Source organism: Heptranchias perlo, chromosome 30, assembly GCF_035084215.1.
Source record: "Heptranchias perlo isolate sHepPer1 chromosome 30, sHepPer1.hap1, whole genome shotgun sequence".
Taxonomy (NCBI): Eukaryota; Metazoa; Chordata; class Chondrichthyes; order Hexanchiformes; family Hexanchidae; genus Heptranchias; species Heptranchias perlo.
In genome coordinates this window covers 9,347,743-9,367,119 of record NC_090354.1, presented here as the reverse complement: position 1 = coordinate 9,367,119, position 19,377 = coordinate 9,347,743, and the positions used below count along the sequence as shown (strand labels likewise).

At 42.6% G+C, this 19,377-nt stretch overlaps 1 long non-coding RNA gene across 1 annotated transcript in view; it reads left to right on the top strand.

The window, feature by feature from the left end:
• The window catches only part of LOC137300112 (uncharacterized), a 32,876-nt gene extending 25,361 nt beyond the window's left edge, over positions 1-7,515 (top strand). The window contains exon 3 of the long non-coding RNA XR_010958029.1: positions 7,306-7,515. This is a non-coding gene — a long non-coding RNA (uncharacterized lncRNA). The remainder of the gene's footprint in view (positions 1-7,305) is intronic.
• Positions 7,516-19,377: the final 11,862 nt, after the last annotated feature.

Here is a 19,377-nt window from a genome sequence, read left to right as displayed (position 1 = left end):
CCTGCTCCTATTTCTTATGTTCTTACGTACTATCTGCTTCCACTGTCTCCCTCGGGACCCTTTTCCATAGATTGACCTCTTGTTAATTGAAATGAATTTACCCCCCTTCGAGCGCAGGCTGTGTCCTCTGGTTCTGCTGTTCTGGACAAGGTGAAATAGCTTGTCTACATTATCTAGTCCCTTTAGAATCCTAAAAACAGCAGTCGTATCACCTCTCACGCTTCTCTTTTCCAGCGAGAACATGCTCAATTTACATAATTGGTCCTCAGAATCCAATCCCTCCATCCCCTCAATCATTCTGTTTGGTCTCTTTCCTATCCTTTCAAAAGCTGCAATATCTTTTTTTGTACTGTGGCGACCTAAACTGTGCACAATATTCTAAGTGCGGTCGCACCAGTGATTTGTAAAGTGGCAGGATCGCCTCACTATTTTGGCTCAACATTGACCTTTTAATGGATCCCAACATCTCAAATTATGGGCAGGTGTATTTAAAGGGAATGCAAATGACTACAATGCATCATCCAATGTATTTCCCATCAATCGCTAGGAATGTCTGTGCATTCCTGGAATCCAGTGTTGCTATGGCGTGTGGAAGGGAGATTTAAATTTTAAAGGGCCCAGAGGGAGTTCAGTCAATCGCCCTGGAACGAACTCCCAGCCCTTCCAATTTTGCTGAAAAAAAACTATTACAAATTTTGCAAGTGCCCTCTTAAGCTGCCCCATGGGTAATTGACCCTGATACAGTGCAACAGGTGCCTAAGGCCTGCAGCAGTGATTGTTCCCTCCCTTCCTGTGGCAGGTTTCTCAGTGAAACTGGGAATCCTGGCTGGACCCTGACTAAAATATGTAAATGACTGTGACCCTTGAATACTGTCCAGGACAGGGCTCGGCGGAACTCTTGCTCTGACGAAGAGGTGCGGGGATTCTGCCAAAACGAAAAGTCCTGGCCAGTGTTTCTGAGCTTGCAGTCTCGCAAAGGGGGCATAGTGATCACTGGTGTAGGAAATGGAGGGGGGGAGAAAAAATTACACCAACTCAGGGTGAGTACTACTTCTGAGGTTTGGCATGAAGACACATTGTCGAGTGGGAGAGATCTTTGCTGTAGTCCTTGACTGCTTTCCAAAAAGAAAAGAGCAAACTGTTTCCCCCAGCCCCTGACATCTTCACATTTTATATGAGCGGCAAAAAAAATAATAATAATATAAAAGTTTTGAAATGAATCTGATTCTCGGCTTTTCAGGACACCTGTGGTTCTTGCCAAGGATTATGGGTAAATATGTTGTCAAGGATAAGAGGCCCACAAAGGGGCTCTGGCAGTGGCACTTCTTAAGGTCTAAGCCTAGACCGTAAGAATTCCATGGGCTACCAGCCAGGCCCAGTTATGATGATATTATCTGAGCACTTCAGGCCAGATAGTATATCATTAAAGTCAAACTTAAGTAGGAACAGCTGCACTGTGCTCAAGTAATGAGCGAAAAAGATATGGTAAAATATATTTTGTTCTCTCTGAGTCCAGCAAAATCAGTAGTCAAGCAATTAAATGGTTCTGTCTTTCCTACAATAAACTTAATTAAATACATTGGCCCCGATTTTAAAGGCGGGGCGGGTGTGGTGCGGGCGAGCCCCAAAGCGGGCGGCACAGCCGGGGAATCTGGGGATGTAATTTGCATAAATTTTCTTCGACTCCTGCCCAAATTCCCGGTGGGCGGGAGCGGGAATCGGGGCAACAGGAGTTCGCAGCCAGGGACTCGTGGGAACGGACCCCAGTAGTCAGGAAATGGGCCAGGGGTGGGGGTTCTGGGCGTAATCAGGGGGAGGAGCAGTGAGCCTGCTCCTCCTGGCTCACAAGGATACCTAAAATAAAATTTTAAAGATTTACCTGCGTGGGCCTATTCTGGCCTACGATCCAGCTCCCGGCAGATCTGGCCTGATGGGGAAGCCATCACTGCTCCTCCACTTAGGCCTGGGACTTAAATGGCAGATTGGATCCCAATGCCACTATCCTCAAATTTAAACAAGACCTTGCCAGCTTGGGGTGGGTGTCCTGCTCAAAAGAGCAGGTTAACATCGGGAGACGGCGGGTAGGCAGCGGGATCAGAGCTGCCCTCATTTTAAGTGCTGCCCTGCCCGGTTTCCACCACGGAAGGGAGAGTTAAAATCGGGCCCATTGAGTTTGCATATAGATGTTAAACAACAAATGATATGTGCTACTGCAATTGCATTCAAATTTACCATCTACATCCATATATATCCAGACTTTTAAAAATTTTTCAGGTTAACAAAAAACAAGAGATCAAGCAAATTGCTAGATTTTCTTGGTTTTTGAATTCAAAAGCAACGCTGAAAGGATTTTTCAAATGAACTGTGAGTACTTCAAAGTGCAGGAGTGGTGTCAAGATATTGGGAATGAGAAGGCAAAGATGTTCTTCATTACTGTGAAATGTATTATTGTGTTGGGCTAGATTGGAATGAAGCATAAAATTCAACAGTACAGACCAAGTTGGGCAGCCCTTTGAAGATGAGATCAATTCCTTAGATCATAATGTGGGCAACAGTCTTTAAAATCCATGGAAGTTTGGAGGGCTTTTATCAAGGCCTCACATGGGTGTGAAGTTTCTCTGTAATGCAGAAGTGGAGAACGCCTCTTACAAATTTCGGTTCTACCTTATATATTATCTTAGTTTCAACGTAAAATGGTCCCTGCATCTTGTATTCAAGAGTGTGCCCGTACCGCCCAATATCTAATCATACAATATCGTCACCCGAGGGTGCAACAATAGGATTACCTTGTGATCTGAGCTGGATGCCAAGAGTAGACTTTCAGCGGTGGCAGTCGGCTGGTGATGGCAGATCGGTTATACACTGCGCCCGGTTTACCTTTCCACTGAAGTCAATGCTTAAGATCATACAGGGTAACAGTTGTAATCGAATCTCAGTTATTTTGCCTTACTTCACTTTCCTTCGCGTATATAAGAAAGCTACAAACACACAGCCCCACTTTATACTGGTGTACACACTGTACTTTCATGCCAATTTTAGTCCCTACCCAATAAGTATAGGAGATTAGTTTACAGTGCAATTGTAAAACAAAACATTTATGGGGAAGCTAGATAAACACATGAGGGAGAAAGGAATAGAAGGATATGCTGATAGGGTTAGATGAAAAGGGGAGGGAGGAGGCTCGTGTGGAGCATAAACGCCGGCATAGACCATTGGGCTGAATGGCCTGTTTCTGTGCTGTTAATTCTATGTAAAACAGAGATGCAACTTATAGACATGTGCGGCTTATACCCTGGATTTACAGTATATGTAAGGAAAAAGTGCAGACACATTTATAGCAGAAAAAGCCTCTAACGGACATGATTCTGACTTTAAATGAAATTGTTTGTTTCAAAAACTCCTTGGGGCTCTATAAACTCAAATGGAACCAGTAACCTTCCTGCTCTCAAAAGACATTACAAGGAGATCAATCAAGCATGTTTTGTATTGGGAACCGATTCACTGATGGAATAAGGAGTGAAGGGTCATTGATTCTATCCTATTTTTCTGGCTCCTTGGTTCTATAGAAAGGTCACTGTGATGTCCATAAATTGTGGTGGGCCACGCACACTGTAAGCAAGGTTGATGTTGAGACACCAGACCAGTGGCTTGCTCCTGTCACTGGGATCATCCAGTCTAAGCAAAATGTCTCTTGGACAATTAACCTGCAGTTAACGATACTCTTTTTCATTCCTGTATCATTGATACTATCCACATTTGTTCAGCGTTCTGCAGATATCTGATACATCTGTTACTGAAAACAAAGAAAAGAAAAATAAACAACAAAAGCAAATGTTAAAGATATGGATGTTGATTTTAACGAGGGGAGCCCAATCATTGAATCATAGGATGAAACAGCACAGAAGGAGGCCATTCAGCCCATTGTGCCGGTGCCAGCTCTTTGAAAGAGCTATCCAATTAGTCCCACTCCCCTGCCCTTTCCCCAGATCCTTGCAAATTTTCCCCTTCAAGTATTTATACTGCTCCCTTTTGAATGTTCTTATTGAATCTGCTTCCGCCACTATTTCAGGCAGTGCATTCCAAATCATAACAACTCGCTGCGTAAAAAAATTTTCTCCTCATTTCACCTCTGGTTCTTTTGCCAATGATCTTAAATCCGTGTCCTCTGGTTACTGACCTTTCTGCCACTGGAAACAGTTTCTCCTTATTTACTCTATCAAAACCCTTCATGATTTTGAACACCTCTATTAAATCTCCTCTTAATCTTCTCTGCTCTAAGGAGAACAACCCCAGCTTCTCTAGTCTTTCCAATGGGGGCAGGGGAGGGGGTGTTGTACAGAGGTGCAGGGTAGGAGGGAAGCCCCCACGGAGAGTTTAATGTGAGGTCTGGGCCGTTTAAATAATCCAAATCAGTCTCCCACCAGAAACCGGCAGGAGTGACATCCTGGCTGGCGGGCGGAAGCAAAAATCGGGCTGGGAGCCCGAGGACACTGGGGAGCCAAGGGAACGGTGCCCGGCATAAAGATAGCACCAGGCAGGGGCTTTGGTGCTGGGATGGAGAGGCAAGGCCGGGGCTGGGGAAGCAAAAGGACTTCTTGTGGGGCCTGGGAGATCACACCTGCTCATGGAGAGTTTTCCCCCAACCCTCATTGATTTCAGTTTTGCTTGGTACCTTGATGTCTAGGGCAGTCAATCGCACCTCACCTCTGGAATTCAGTTCTTGTGTCCATATTTGGACCAAGACTGTAATAAGGTCTGGAGCCCCATTGACTCTCCAGTGGCTGGAGTCATACCTGGCACAAAGGAAGATGGTTGTGGTCGTTGGAGTCTCAGCCATTTCAAGACATTGCTGCAGGGGTTCCTCAGGGCAGCGTCCTAGGCCCAACTATCTTTAGCTGCTACATCAGTGACCTTTCCTTCATCATAAGATCAGAAGTGGAGCTGTTCACTGATGGTTGCACAGTGTTCAGCTCCATTCGCAATTCCTCAGATAATAAAGCAGTTCATATCCGCATGCAGCAAGACCTGGACAACATCCAGGCTTGGGCTAATAAGTGGCAAGTAACATTTGTGCCACACAAGTGCCAGGCAGTGACCATCTCCAACAAGAGAGAGTCCAACGACCTCCTCTTGGCGTTCAATGGCATCAACATCCTGGGGGTCATCATTGACCAGGAACATAATTGGACCAGCCACATAAATGCCGTGGCTACTCGAGCGGTCGGTTATTCTCCGGCGAGTGGCTCACCTCCTGACTCCTCAAAGCTTCTACACCACCTACAAGAAACAAGTCAGGAGTGTGATGGAATACTCTCCACTTGCCTGGACAGGTGCAGCTGCAACTACTCAAGCAGCTTGACGACATCCAGGACACAGCAGTCCGCTGGATCAGCACCCCATCCACCAGCTTAAACATCCCTTCCATCCACCATTGGCATACCGTGGCTGCAGTGTTTACTTTCGACAGGATGCACTGTAGCAACTTCTTTGGCAGCAGTTTCCAAATCCACGACCTCCACCACCTTGAAGGACAAGGGCAGCAAGTGCATGGGAACACCATCACCTCCAAGTTTCCCTCACCACACCGACTTGGACATAAATCAATGTTCTTTCATCGTCACTAGGTCAAAATCCTGGAACTCCCTACCTAACAGCATTGTGCGAGTACCTTCACCACATGGACTGCAACGGTTCAAGAAGAAGGCTCACCACCACTTTCTGGAGGGCAACTAGGGATGGCCTGTTTTGCCAGCGACGCCCATATCCTGTGAATAAATTAATACATTCTTTTAAATTGTCACAATACATCACCATTCCTGGCTGCTTTAATCCAGTTAACTACCCCTATAATCCTGCTATCTACTACTACCAGATGCAGCCCCTTTCATCGTGGTCTGAGACTTGCACAGTTCCCTTCCTGTTCGTGGTTGCATAATGTAACAGAAAACTGACCAAATTCAATCATAAAAAATACAGCTGTAAAATGTAGTTAAATAACCGGATAAACCTGAGATGCAGTTTCCTGTATCAAGGTGACCTGGTCATTATATTTACTTCAACCTCCATATAGGCCTTGGAGAGGGTGCAGAGGAGATTTACTAGAATGGTACCAGGGATGAAAGACTTCAGTTACGTGGAGAGACAAGAGAAACTAGAGTTGTTCTCTTAGAGCAGAGAAAGTTAAGGGGAGATTTGATAGAGGTGTTCAAAATCATTACAGTTTTGATAGAGTAAATAAGGAGAAACTGTTTCCAGTGGCAGAAGTGTCGGTAACCAGAGGACACAAATTTAAGGTAATTGGCAAAAGAACCAGAGGCGACATGAGGAAGAACAATTTTACGCAGCGAGTTGTTATGATCTGGAATGTGCTGCCTGAAAGGGTGATGGAAGCAGATTCAATAATAACTTTCAAAAGGAAATACTTGAAGGGGAAAAATTTGCAGGGCTATGGGGAAAGAGCAGCGGAGTGGGACAAACTGGATAGCTCTTTCAAAGAGCCAGCACAATGGGTTGAATGTCTTCCTTCTGTGTTGTATAATTCTATGATTCTAAAGGTTTCCTCAAGGCAAGCTGAGCTCAAGTCCAATGTAACTTTACTTAACCTAGACAATTATCATCTGTCTTAAAACTTATTCCTTCGCATTTCAATCATTTCCAAAGATAACATATTTGGTTGGTTCCATAGGCCAATGGAAAGAAATATTCAGAAACAAGCATTGCGTTCTGCCCAATTATCATGTCTTTGCTGAATCATCTGCATGATTTTGATCTTATTCTCAACCACCTCCAAGTGCTCATGATTGTGCTCCCCCAATCCATCAATCCACCCCTTCACTGGACTGCAGCTATCCTAAACAAAAAGGTGGTAAGCTGTTTCATGTCTTGAAATTCAATATCTGATTATCCTATTTGTCAGGCAGTTGAGATACTGCATGAGCTTCTGGTAGATCTAAAATTTGAGGTTACAGTGCAATGTTCTCCCTCCCCTTCTCTCATGAAGATGCTGAATCATGCTGGGTTACAGACCCCTGACAATCAGTTGCCCTGTGGTACCTTGCCCAAGTGGACATTCTTCATGTGTGAGGTCGACAGTGAGGCTATTCTCATCCAATGCCCAAACCCATGCATACATACCGCAAGGGTCACTGGAAACCTAGTTGGTCTCCCACCTCAGCAGTGTTAAGTCCAATTGTACGACTGCCACTGCTCCACCCTCCCAGCTTGAGAGTAGGTAGCTAAGCACAGACAGCGGATCGGATCAGGGACCTCTTATTTACTTCTGATTTCCATGCATTTCATTTTCAGAATATCATACAGATGATATTGCATTGTTTAAAGAACAAGAATCGCAGAGGAAGCTGAAGTGAAAGGTTGGAATTGTTGATGGCATTTGATAGTGCTCATCCTTTACGCTGGAAACTTTGATGCTCAGGGGTTGCCTCAAGCCAGATATTTTGTGTAGGAAGTTCCGACATAATGAAATTAAAATGAAGTGAACAATTCATGTGTGACTAACTGACTCGCCACATTTTCCAAATGGATGAGATAAATAACATCAACTGCTTTGGAGCGTTAAACAATCACTTTGAACAAGTCGCGCCCATTAATTTCAATACCAGAAGAACTTTCCATAATAACATATAATATGTTGAACACTGGCCTGATCTGCTATTAACTCTCCATGGCCTCACCATCCTATGTTGCACATATGATTGTTTTGAATCACTGTTCAATAACGGTGCCTTTGATGTTCATTCCTAAGGTTGTCATAGGAGTACATTATAACATCTGCACCATCTTCAAAGCCAAAAGCTAAACGAAAGCTCATTATAAAAGTAAATTTAAAAGAAAATTCAGAACTGCCTGAAGCAGAAACTGTCTTAATCTTGAATGTAATTACATCAAAAGTTCTGAACGCATTGATCTTTGTACCAAGGACAGCAGTGATACCCTCTCACCAGGGAAATATCTGTAGTCGCTCACAAATGGTGAGATTAAAGTTCTTAAATTAACCCACAAAAGGGTGACATAGTTAGACGACCACCTTGCGCTGATTGTCACTAATAAATGGGTAGAAAAATGTCAATAAAAGATATTAAAAGAAAGATTTGTAGAATGGATATTTGGACTTTTTTTTCTGGCCAATATTTATCCCTCAATCAATATCACTAAAAAGATAGATTATCTGGTCATTATCAAATTGATGTTTGTGGGACCTTTCTGTGCACAAATTGGCTGCCGCCTTTCCTACATTACGAAAGTGGCTGCACTTCAAAAGTACTTAATTGACTGAAAAGTGTTTTGGGGTGTCCTGAGGCCGTGAAAGGCGTTATATCAATGGAAGTTCTTCCTTTCTTTCTGCTGATGACAACACTAAAGGATAAAGTAAATTCCACACAAAACTCAGTGCCGATGCTGACACTCCAAGGGCTCCATCTTCCCATGATGGACGATGATCAATCACAACTTACATGAGCACAAATGCTGCAATGCTAATATTGTTTTGTACAAATCTTTACACTCATTCAGCCCATGTGCACAGATGCACGTTGTGCCTTATGAATACAATAAATTAGCAACATTGCTGAATTTCCCAACCCAGTTTCATGGGCTGCACGTGATGCTAATAAGAACCATTGGACCTAGATTTCAAAAAGCCCACTCTCTTCACATTTGGCAAATCTTTTTTTTCACTTGTTGCAAACAAATAATGGAATAGTTCAAATTGAAATGTGTCATTGTGTCACTTGGATGTGATGGGGTAGACTTTGAGGAAATAACGTTCCTGGCACAGAGTTTTGCGTGACTGCAGGGTTTCAGAGGTCAGTGTGCCCCGCATGATTTTCCATCCGCCAATAGATGGAACCTTGTGCAGGGCATGATGCCTTGTGTCTAAATCCCCGATACACATTCCTATTGCATGAAGCTGAACGCTAGAAGAACTCATGTTCCAAACCTACCCTTTGTCATCATGATAAAAATGATTCCAATCTCAGATCTCTTACCTCTTTTAAAAGCAAAATGAAAGTCTGCCAGGCACTTTTTCATAGAGACTACACCCTTTTCAGTATGAGAAATATGTACTTAGTTGTGCTGCAGCAATGAACTACACAGCTCTGCGGTGCTTTCTCACAGATGTGATAGAGACAGGAAAGGGAACAAAATATGTAAAGGATCAATTAAACAGAATCATGTATGTGTGCTGAATATGGGCATTCATCTTGTTTTGGAGAAAATAATGTCCACATATTTTAATTTTTAGTGGCACATTCACACTTTCTGCCAGATTCTTGATACAACCCTTGCATACAGCCATTGTCTTCGACCCCTGTCACAAACTCCCTAGCCGCAGATTCCATTCCCGCCCCTAACCACTGTCTCAGACTGAACCAGATTGTTCGCAACCTCGGCATCCCATTTGACCCTGAGCTGAGCTTCTGACCCCAGATCCTCTCCATCATTAAGGCTGCCAACTTCCACCTGTGTAATATCGCCCGTCCCTACCTCATCCCATCTGTTGCTGAAACCCTCATCCATGCTTTTGTTACCTTGAGACTTGAGTATTCCAATGCTCTCCTGGCTGGCCTCCCATCTTCCACTCTCCATAAACTTGAGCTCATCCAAAACTCTGCTGCTGGTATCCTAACACGCACCAAGTCCATCTAAATGGTTGTTGTTGTTGTTGTTGTTGTTGTTGCATGGCCACTTTGGAAGTCTCCTGTTATTTTGGGGAATGGTGAAAATTCATTGCATCGAAGTCTGTAGAACCACAACTGGAGAGAACTGGCAGGCCCCAGTAACTAGCCTGTAGTCACAACTTTCCTTGAAGGTCACAAGAACTGGCCTTCCTTTGGAACTCAAGTAGCCCTCTTTCTTCGGAATATAATAGAACTGTCCCTTCAACTGTGAATCTGGTGGAAACATTGTGTCACTAGAAATATCGGAATACATGAAGGAGCTGCTAGATTCTTGTGATTGAGGAATCCCATCTGTTTTCAGCCTATTTCGCTGTGTTTGGAAGGAGTTACATCACATTCTTAAAGTGGCCACTGCTTTAGAATTGTTATTTACAAACAATGAATTTGAACAAATTAATTTGACTTTGTGTAAGGTTTTTACGTAATTGCTCAATCTGTGCATAATTTATAATGTGCTCGAGACATATGCCCAATTGCCATTCCACCTCAGCGCTCCCCCTCCCACCTAACGTACCTTCATATAAAATATCACTGTTTCTTCTTGCTTTTACTCTCCCAATAAAAAATGGTGCTGCGAATACAGCCTGAAAGTGTTGGGGGGAGGGGAGGGGGGTTGCTGTTCCCAAACCTGCTGCTGCTCTAAAACTAGCCTCTTCTCAATGTAGGCAAAACGCCAGTTTCAAAACACTAGGGAATCTGAGCTATCCCTACTTCCCCTGAATCTCTTGCCGCTGAAGGGAACAGATATATTTTACATGGAGACACATCAGGCAGGAAGGAGTCCCAGAGACATGTTTGACAGCTGGGAGCCGAAAGTCACATTGGTCAGGGGGACTTGGGGGCACCTAACGTGGGTGGAAGGACTTGAAAGCTTGAGTGTCATGGGGCGCAGTAGGACCTGTGGTGGACAGGGACACCTGATGAGAGAATGAAGGCCACAACTTTGTATTACTGTCACTCATAATTAAAAGGTTTGGTAGAGTAAAGGCATGGAATGGGCTTGAAGGCCAAATAGTTTCTTCTTGTTCCTGTGTCTTGATTCTTAAACAGGCCAGCCACGTGTCAGTTAACCATTTCCTCGTAGCACATCAGATGAATTTTCCACGTATTTCCACTTTGAAGCTGCCTGCTTGTTCAGTTTATTCCATGCTATTATACAGCAATTACCTCAATTACAGATAATCTACTTTCTCTTCTTTACTCAGCTTCCTATTTTGAGAAGATTACCCTTTAAAATACTTCTTCTGACTATTATAGGTCCGTTTATCATGAACATCACTGCACATTTCCATCCCATTCGAGTGTCAGTTTGGTTTAGTTGGTAGCACACTTGCTCCTGAGGCTTTGAGTTCAACAAGAACGTCAGCATATAATCCAGGCTGACACCGCAATGCAGTGCTGAGGTAGCGATGCTTTGCTGTAGGTACCATCTTTTAGATGATTTATGTAAATTGTAGTCCTATCTGTGAATTCAGGTGGACTGTTCAATATTGAAAGGAGCACTGATGTTCTGGCCAACATTTTCCTCCCAGTGTTCAAAGAAAATGGGAATATACAGGACCGGAAAAGATCACTGCGGTCCTTCTGACCAGTACCAATGGCTAGGAAATATCATGTGCCACAATGCCTCTCTTATCAAATTCTTTCCAGGTACTTGTCCAACTCTGCCCCCACTGCCTCCTTTGATAGTCCATTCCATGCGCTCATCACTCTCTGCATAAAGTAGTGAGGGTTGAATTTCCACAGGAGTTGTCCTGATTGTCCGCCAAAGTTTCAGCAGAGGATTCACGGAAACGTGTTTGAACCATTTCTCCCGGGTTTTCAAGGATGATTTGGATGCCCCTGTGGAAGTTCAACATTGTTAAATCTAAACTGTCTTTTCACCCTCTTTCTTCTAAGTTTGAGGCTATGCATGGTGTCATGGCCAACATTCTTACCTCAACCAATACCACCAAAAACAGAGCAAATGGACAGGGTGCTCAGTAAATGCAAGTCTATCGTCTTTCTCAGAGAGACCATCACAATGACATCTTGAACGATTCTTCAAAGGTCACCTACTGGCAAGAGTACATCTGAAAACATAAATACAAAAAGTCAATATGGTCTAAGCTGAAAAAAATATCCCCCCTAACCTGCCCTTTCTATCTCTACCCTAGAAAAATATCAGCTAAGGTGAATACTTTGAATAAGTGAATAAGGAATTTATTCTGCAAAGAGAGAAGAAGCAGTTATTTGTTCCTTTTTTGTGGACTTAGCCTTCCTTCTAGACTCTTGCAAGCCTTGGAAGAAAGAAAAGATTTTATTAAAACATTTCATTCAAATAGAATTCAATTAAACCAGTGCCAGCAGAGTGGCCCGAGATGATGGAGTATTTATTTAATGCTTGTTGACCGGAAGTCACCGGTTAACGGTTTTGGCTTAGTACACAGAGGAAGAGTCAATTCTCTCTTAATTCTCAATTCACTTTATTAACGTTATTAGATCATGTACATACCGCTTATACGTCTAGTTAGATATAGGCATGCAGTTTACAGCAGGTTATACAGTTTTATACTCAAACTAGGATTTAAACGCACACCCACTAGGTTTCTCTGATAACACTCCCTGAGTGTCACAGAATAGAAAGGATATTATATTACCCGGAAAGGAGAGATACTGCTGGCCAGGCAATTCGCTCCCTCACTCTCGACGTCGTCTCTACATCCCTGACGTAGTCTCTACGTCCCTGACGTAGGGTTCCCACTTCCACGAGGGTTAGTCTCCGGTGTCTCCCTCAAAAACACACTGGGACCAAGCCAGCAATTCTTCAGTTGTATTCCCAAGTCCGTCTTTTCGAATGATGCTGTCTTCTCTGGTTGGCTCAAAGTTGCTGGAGTGATCGATGTCATCCCCTGATTGGCTCTGTTCCAAGGGCCTAGGTAGCATCCACCTCATACCCCTTTTCTAAATAAGGACTGGTGTCTCATCACAGTTCCTTTGTCCCTGTAAGAAGCGGAACGAATTCAAACCGGTTCTGGCCAGTTCAGACCAGTGACTGAACTCCAGGTCACCTCAGTTCAAAAGGTCAGTGTCTTTGTTAGCAATTCGAATTAACCTCAATAGGTTTCTGCAGCCTCTGGCCAACATGCTGTGGGACACATGACAGAATTAATGTAGATTAAAGTTCATGATCCAGCTTTACAAGAAGGAAAAAAAGATTGTCCATGAAATTCAAAAGACATCTCACCTCCTGACTGGCCTGGTTTGCAAATTCAACACTCAGACATCATGTGGTGTAATCTTAAGCTGAGTGGGGGGAAAATAATCTTGATTTTTCTCCTGCTCATGCCCTGCTCCTTCTTCAACAACATTTTCAGTCTGCCAGAGTAACATTAATAGCAGCAAGTAAGAGACTCACTTACAGACCCATAGTCCTTGGTTCCAGACCAACTGGTAATTAATGTTGAATAACCTAATGGAAACTATAGAGGGGTCCAGGTTTCCTAAGGAAGGCAACTCTGATGGGTTTTCATCTGTGTCCCAATGGTAATTTTTGCAGTGTTGCTATGCTGATCAATTCCAATTATATTATGCAACTTTAGCTTTAACAATATTGATATTGTGTCACTAGGTGTCACTAGCAAATTAAGTACCCTTTACAATGGATGCCAAAGACATTGGGGACAGAAGATCATTGTTTTACCAACTTGGTTTCTTTGAATCCAATCTTAGATTCTGAAGCTTGCTTGCAGGACTGAGGTCTATAAGGTATTTAAAGATAGAGATAAGATGAACTCAGAATATTACGTTAAGCTAAGTTAGGCAAGCAAGATCAGATAAATTTAAATGATTGAAAACTAAATTCAAAACAAGTTTTAGAAAAAATGCCTTTCCACAAAGAATGCGAAACATTTGGAATAACCTGCCTGGCAAAGCAGTAGAGGCAAACAGGTTCAAAATGGAATTGGATCCTACTGCTAGAATGATTAGCTTTAAGGGGCTGAATCGTCTATCTCTTGCCCTTGAGTTTTCTTATAATCTTATTGTTCTTTAATTTCTAATTTCAGTATTCAGTAAAAAAATTTACGGGGCTGTGGGGAAAGAGCAGAAGGATGGGACTGATTGGATTGCTTCTTCAAAGAGCTGGCACAGGCACGATGGGCTGAATGGCCTCCTCCTGTGCTGTACCATACTATGAACAGTGCTGGCCACTGAATCTATCAATCGCTATATCATGAATTTCTTCAATTCTCCCTTTAGCCATCGGGTGGAGGTGGAAAGTCGGGAGTTAAGTAACACAAGGTGTATTTTCCGATTGCGTACTCCTGACGTGGAGCTTCATCCACGGACAGCACATATCAGGAAACCACATGTACCTAGCCCTTCATTTTCCGGTCCATGTGGGGTGAAACATCATGGGCTGCATTTGCACAATTTCCCAATGTTCCAGGAGTGTGTATTTGACAAAAATTTACTAACACATCTTTAGAGGAGAGCCAGTAGCCCTATCTCCTCTCAGCATACCTTCCTGCTACCTGTGCATTGTCTTGAGATGATAAGCGTACTTATAATTAAATTGCTCTGTTAAATTGTTTTTAGAGTTCCCAGTAATCAAAATCAAATGATTAAAGAATAATAACTAGGTTTATTAAGATTAAACAATAAACATTGTTTAAACACAGATTAAACATTGAACAATTCATTGCTAACTCCATTTTGCAGAGCTACACACTTGCTCAATCTGGATCTAACTGGTGTTACTTAATTAAAACATTGGCTCTTAAGAGAACATTTCTAAATGCTCGTACTCAAATTGATATCTGATTTACAGATAGGTAATTTGGTCTAGAAATTAAGCTGCACAGTGCCTTTTTTGGGCACTAACAGACCTACTAAGTTCCCAATATGATGGGTAGGAAGCAGGCATGCATTTCCAGACAGAAGGGTGCCACCCTCCGTATTGGTAAAGGTGGTTGCGCTCGTGTCAGGAACTCTTGTCGGGAACATTTAAAGAGGGAAATACTTTATTCAAATTAAGGTCCTACGCTTCTTGCAAGACCTGTTTTCCACTTTAGAATGCCCTGCTTGCCACATGCTGAACTTGCACAGCATAGTATGGCGCTAACCAGCAGAAAGACCCCCTCACCGGCGATACTTAAAGGGATCATGCAGTACGTACAGGTTTATTTGCTGGTTTATCATTTCAGGCTGCTGGTTAACTTGTGGGAGGTTTTTTTGTGTTTTTTTTTATTCTGGAAAGTTCACTTTGTCCAAGCAGAGAAAGATTTTGCAGGTCTGGCACGGTTTTTGGCTGCCTCAGAAATAGTTTGGCTGCAGACATAGGGCTGCTGGTCTCATAGGGCTGCCTTCGAGGACGAGGTGGAGCTGCAAGGAAGATACCACAGAGCAGGAGCAGCTGCCAGAAGAGGGAGGAAGAGGAGGAGGGAACTGCACAGGAGGCCATATCTACATCCATATCCTTTGCTCAGGAGCAAAGTCTCAGGTAGGTTCACTTCACCTGCTGCAGCCACAGTTCGAGTCTCGAACTGGGGCATGGACAGCACTGCCTGTGGGCCTCAACTTTAATGGCACGGGCTCCTTTCACGCTGTACCAGGTGACATTAGCCACATCTCACAACTCACAGTACACCAATGTATCAGGGCATTCATCAAGGCTCTCTACGCCACAAGGAACACCTACATCTTCTTCCCTATGGACAGGGCAAAGCAGGACAAGAAAGCACTAGGTTTCGCCCACATGGCAGGCTTTCTCAAGGTTCAAGGTGCCATAAACTGCGTGCCCATTGCCTTGCCTGCTCCCTATCACCTGCCTGGCATCTTTATCAATCGAAAGAGATTCCACTCCCTCAAAGTACAGCTGGTGTGTGACTACAGGTAGCGTAACATGCAGATCAGTGCCCGCTATCCTGGCAGCAGTCATGACTCTTTCATTCTGCACCAGTCCTCTGTGTTGCCTTTATTCTAACCAGGCTGGCTATTGGGTGATAAGAGCTATCCTTAGCCCTTATGCCTCATGAGTCATGGATCATGATTCCTGGCAGAAACCAGCGCACAGCTGCAAACCAGGCCTACAATGAGAGCCATACAGCGCCTGTAACAAGTAGCAAGGTCATATCACATTCCTGTATGGATAGATTTATTCCAAAGCAATTTCATTGTTGAAAGATAAGAACATATTGATTCAAAATTTGTCAATTTACTTCTTAAATCCATGTCTATTTGGGTTTTGGCTCGGTTTTATATTTACCTGATGTGCAATATTATTTCATTTTACCACATAATACTAAGGCAGAAACTTGGCAAGGACTGTTTCATAATTCAAAGCTGTAGACTTACTTTCTGGCAGCTGACTCTGGTTTGTTTTGTTCTTTTTTGTTTTATCAACACTCTAATCGTTCCTTTAGATATCTTCCTTATGCTGGGAGCAGGAAGAACAGGGTGAAAAGAACAAGATCTGACTTAAGATTTTGGACAGCTTTGTCTCTTTGCTTTGCATAAAATTACTTCTTGCAAGATTCTACATAGAGTGGTGCAATTTTTTTTTAATGTCCCAGAATTCTGGAGTTGTTTTGCAGGTCAAGGATAGACTATTCGGATCCCAATCATAGGAACAAATATCTTAACCTGGGATGGCATTTGAGCTTAGATATCCACGCTATGACAGTTCTTGTGCAGACATCAAGTTACATTGAAACTACAGCACAGAAAGAGGCCATTCAGCCCAACTGGTCTATGCTCTACATGAGCCTCCTCCCTCCCTACTTCATCTAACCCTATCAGCATACACTTCTCTTCCTTTCTCCCTCATGTGCTTATTTAGCTTCTCCTTAAGTGTGTCTACGCTATTTGCCTCAACTTGTGGTCGCGCATCTGACATTCTTAACACTCTTTGGGTAAAGAAGTTTCTCCTGAATTCCCTGTTGGATTTATTAGCGACTATCTTATATTTATGACCTCTAGTTTTGGACTCCGCCACAAGTGGAAACATTTTCTCTGCGTCCACCCGATCAAACCCTTTCATTATATTAAAGACCTCTATTAGAAAAGCCTGCTCAGGTTATGCACTTTGTAGCTAGATTAGAGGATCCTTCCTCTTCTATCTCCAACTGGCCAGCTATGGTGCTCTACTGATGGATTGTGGAGAAGTTCTTCTCTGTCCTCTGAGGAGGAGGAAACATGCCAGCAAGTTAGAGAAGTGGGGATCCAGAGGGGGAAACAGGACAGTAACATAAATAATTGGGAGTACAGCAAATCCTAGATTTTTTATGAATGCTTGACCAATGATTTATCAGTGAAGCCTGGATTAAAATCATGTGTTGAGGGAGGAAAGGAAGATTAGCTTTCTCTGATTACTGTTGAGAGTTACAACCAGACTGAGCTTTAGTGGTATTTGTCCTTTCTTCAGGATAAAGAGAATGGAAATGCCACATAGGTAGGCTGCTTTTCTGAGGTAATGATCGAAGTGTATTGTCAGAACAATGTAGGGACGCCTTGCATCACAACTAAATAGCACTTAACCATCTGAGGATATTATATAGAAAATCTTACATTTCCTAAGGAAAGAATTAATTTTTAAAAAACAAAGATTTTTCAATAGCTTATCCAAAACTCTTCCATCCATATCCTAAACTGCACCAAGTCACACTTGCCCAACACTCCTGTCCTTGCTAACCGACATTGGCTGTTGGTCTGGAAATGCCTCAGAATTCAAAATTCTCATCCTGATGTTTAAATACCTTCCTGGCCTTGCCCCTCCCTATCTCAGCAACTTCCTCCAGCCCTACAACCCCTCCTCCACTCTCTATCCCTCTGACTCTGGCATCCAGTACATCTCCCCTCCCTTTGCTCCACCAATGATGACGATGCTTTCAACAGCCTAGGCCCCACACTCTGGAATTCCCTCCACAAACCTCTAAATCTCCCTCTCCTCCTTAAAAGCCATCTCTTTGACCAAGCTATTGGTCATTCTTCCTAATATCTCTTTATTTGGCTTAGTGTCCATTTATTACCTTATGTCTCTATGAAGCATCTTGGCACTCTTTTCTACGTTAAAAGGACTATATAAATGGTTGTTGTTTGCTGTTGTTGTTTAAATTGAAAACTTTATTTTATATCTTATAAAATTTAAAAGGAGACTTGCTTATGAACTAGCTCACAGGCAATAACAAATCTTACCCAGATTTGGATGTTCCTTTTTACTGAAGCAACTACTACATTATGCCAAAAGTACAAGAGTTCGTCCCCTCAAATTAACAGTTCTGCCTGTTTAAGTCCAGCAGAATGGGAGAGGATTAATTGCAATTGTGGTCTGTCCCATGTTCTCGTTCATCCCCTGAAATGTCTCACTGAAATCCCCAACCCAGTTAATAACCATCATTTAAAATGTGTTGCTTTTACCCCCAAGTTATAATGTTCTTGTGTGAGAAGGGAGTTGTCTGTTGGCTTATATTATAATTTACCTTGCCATCCACTTTTTTCCTAATTTTGGGAAGATTGGAGGGCAAGGCCAGCTGGGATGGTTGGTTGACATATCAACTAAAATATCCTCGGTGAGAAGAACAAACCTTCGAAGAAAATACCTGCTTAAAGGGCCAATGTTGTCACATGAGAAAACCTTCGATCGAGTAGGTTGCTGGAAAAGGTGGGATTAGTCCAAGTCAAATATGTCGCAATGAAACCCCAGCATGTTGGCTGTCCATGAGCTTGCCTTGTATCCGAGACTCTTATCTGCATTTCATTCTTCTTAGTTTTGATTTTTTAAAATATTTATTTGTCATGTTATTATACATCTTTCTATTTACAAGCCCAGAAACTGTTTCTGGCAAGACATTTAACCAGATAATTAGGCTCCTTTGTAGAGCAACTGTATCCAATTTACCAAAATACAAATTGCATTAGCTTACTCAAAAACAGAAGCCTGTGCCAAGTCATGTGCTGCTGTTGTGGAGAAATCCACCTCATAACACTGCCGTTTTCACCCCACATCCATTGTGCATTCTTCCTGTTTGTCTAATTATTTTAAGTGTGTCCATATTTCACAGTGAAGCAATCCCAAGGGGGGGGGGGCTCAGTATTCCAAGTGGCTGACTGCAAAATGATGTCGTAAAATCATTTGTTTTCCCCAATATAAGATTGTTTTAAGACAAAAATGCAGTGAAGTTAGTTTCGTTTACAGGTCAACTCTACACTGTTATAAAATGACATTTTGCGAACCAGTGCTGTGTATAATGTGACACACCTGGAATCTGTCTACTGGGATACTTGCCCACAGTGAAATAAACAGGCAAATAGGAAGATGCCAAAATGTGTCCTCCTCTGATCGAAGAGAGAAAAATATCAGTATTGAAAATTCTTTTTCTGCACAACATATATCTCAGAACGCTGTACGGATGATTTTTTTTGTGGGATAAACTGTTGAAATTTGTCATTTTATAACAGTGTAGAGTTGTCTTGTAAACAAAACTCACTTCACTGCATTTTTGTCTTAAAATAATCTTATGTCTGAGAAAACAATAGATTTGTCTACATATGATACAATAGTCTTGTGTACAGCATGAACTTCCTGTACCTGTGTTACAGGAAGAAAGCACTACCTTCCCCATCACCGTCAATTCACCATGTGCAATGCCATGGGTAATCTGCTAGTAATTAAAATATTTATATATATATATATATATAT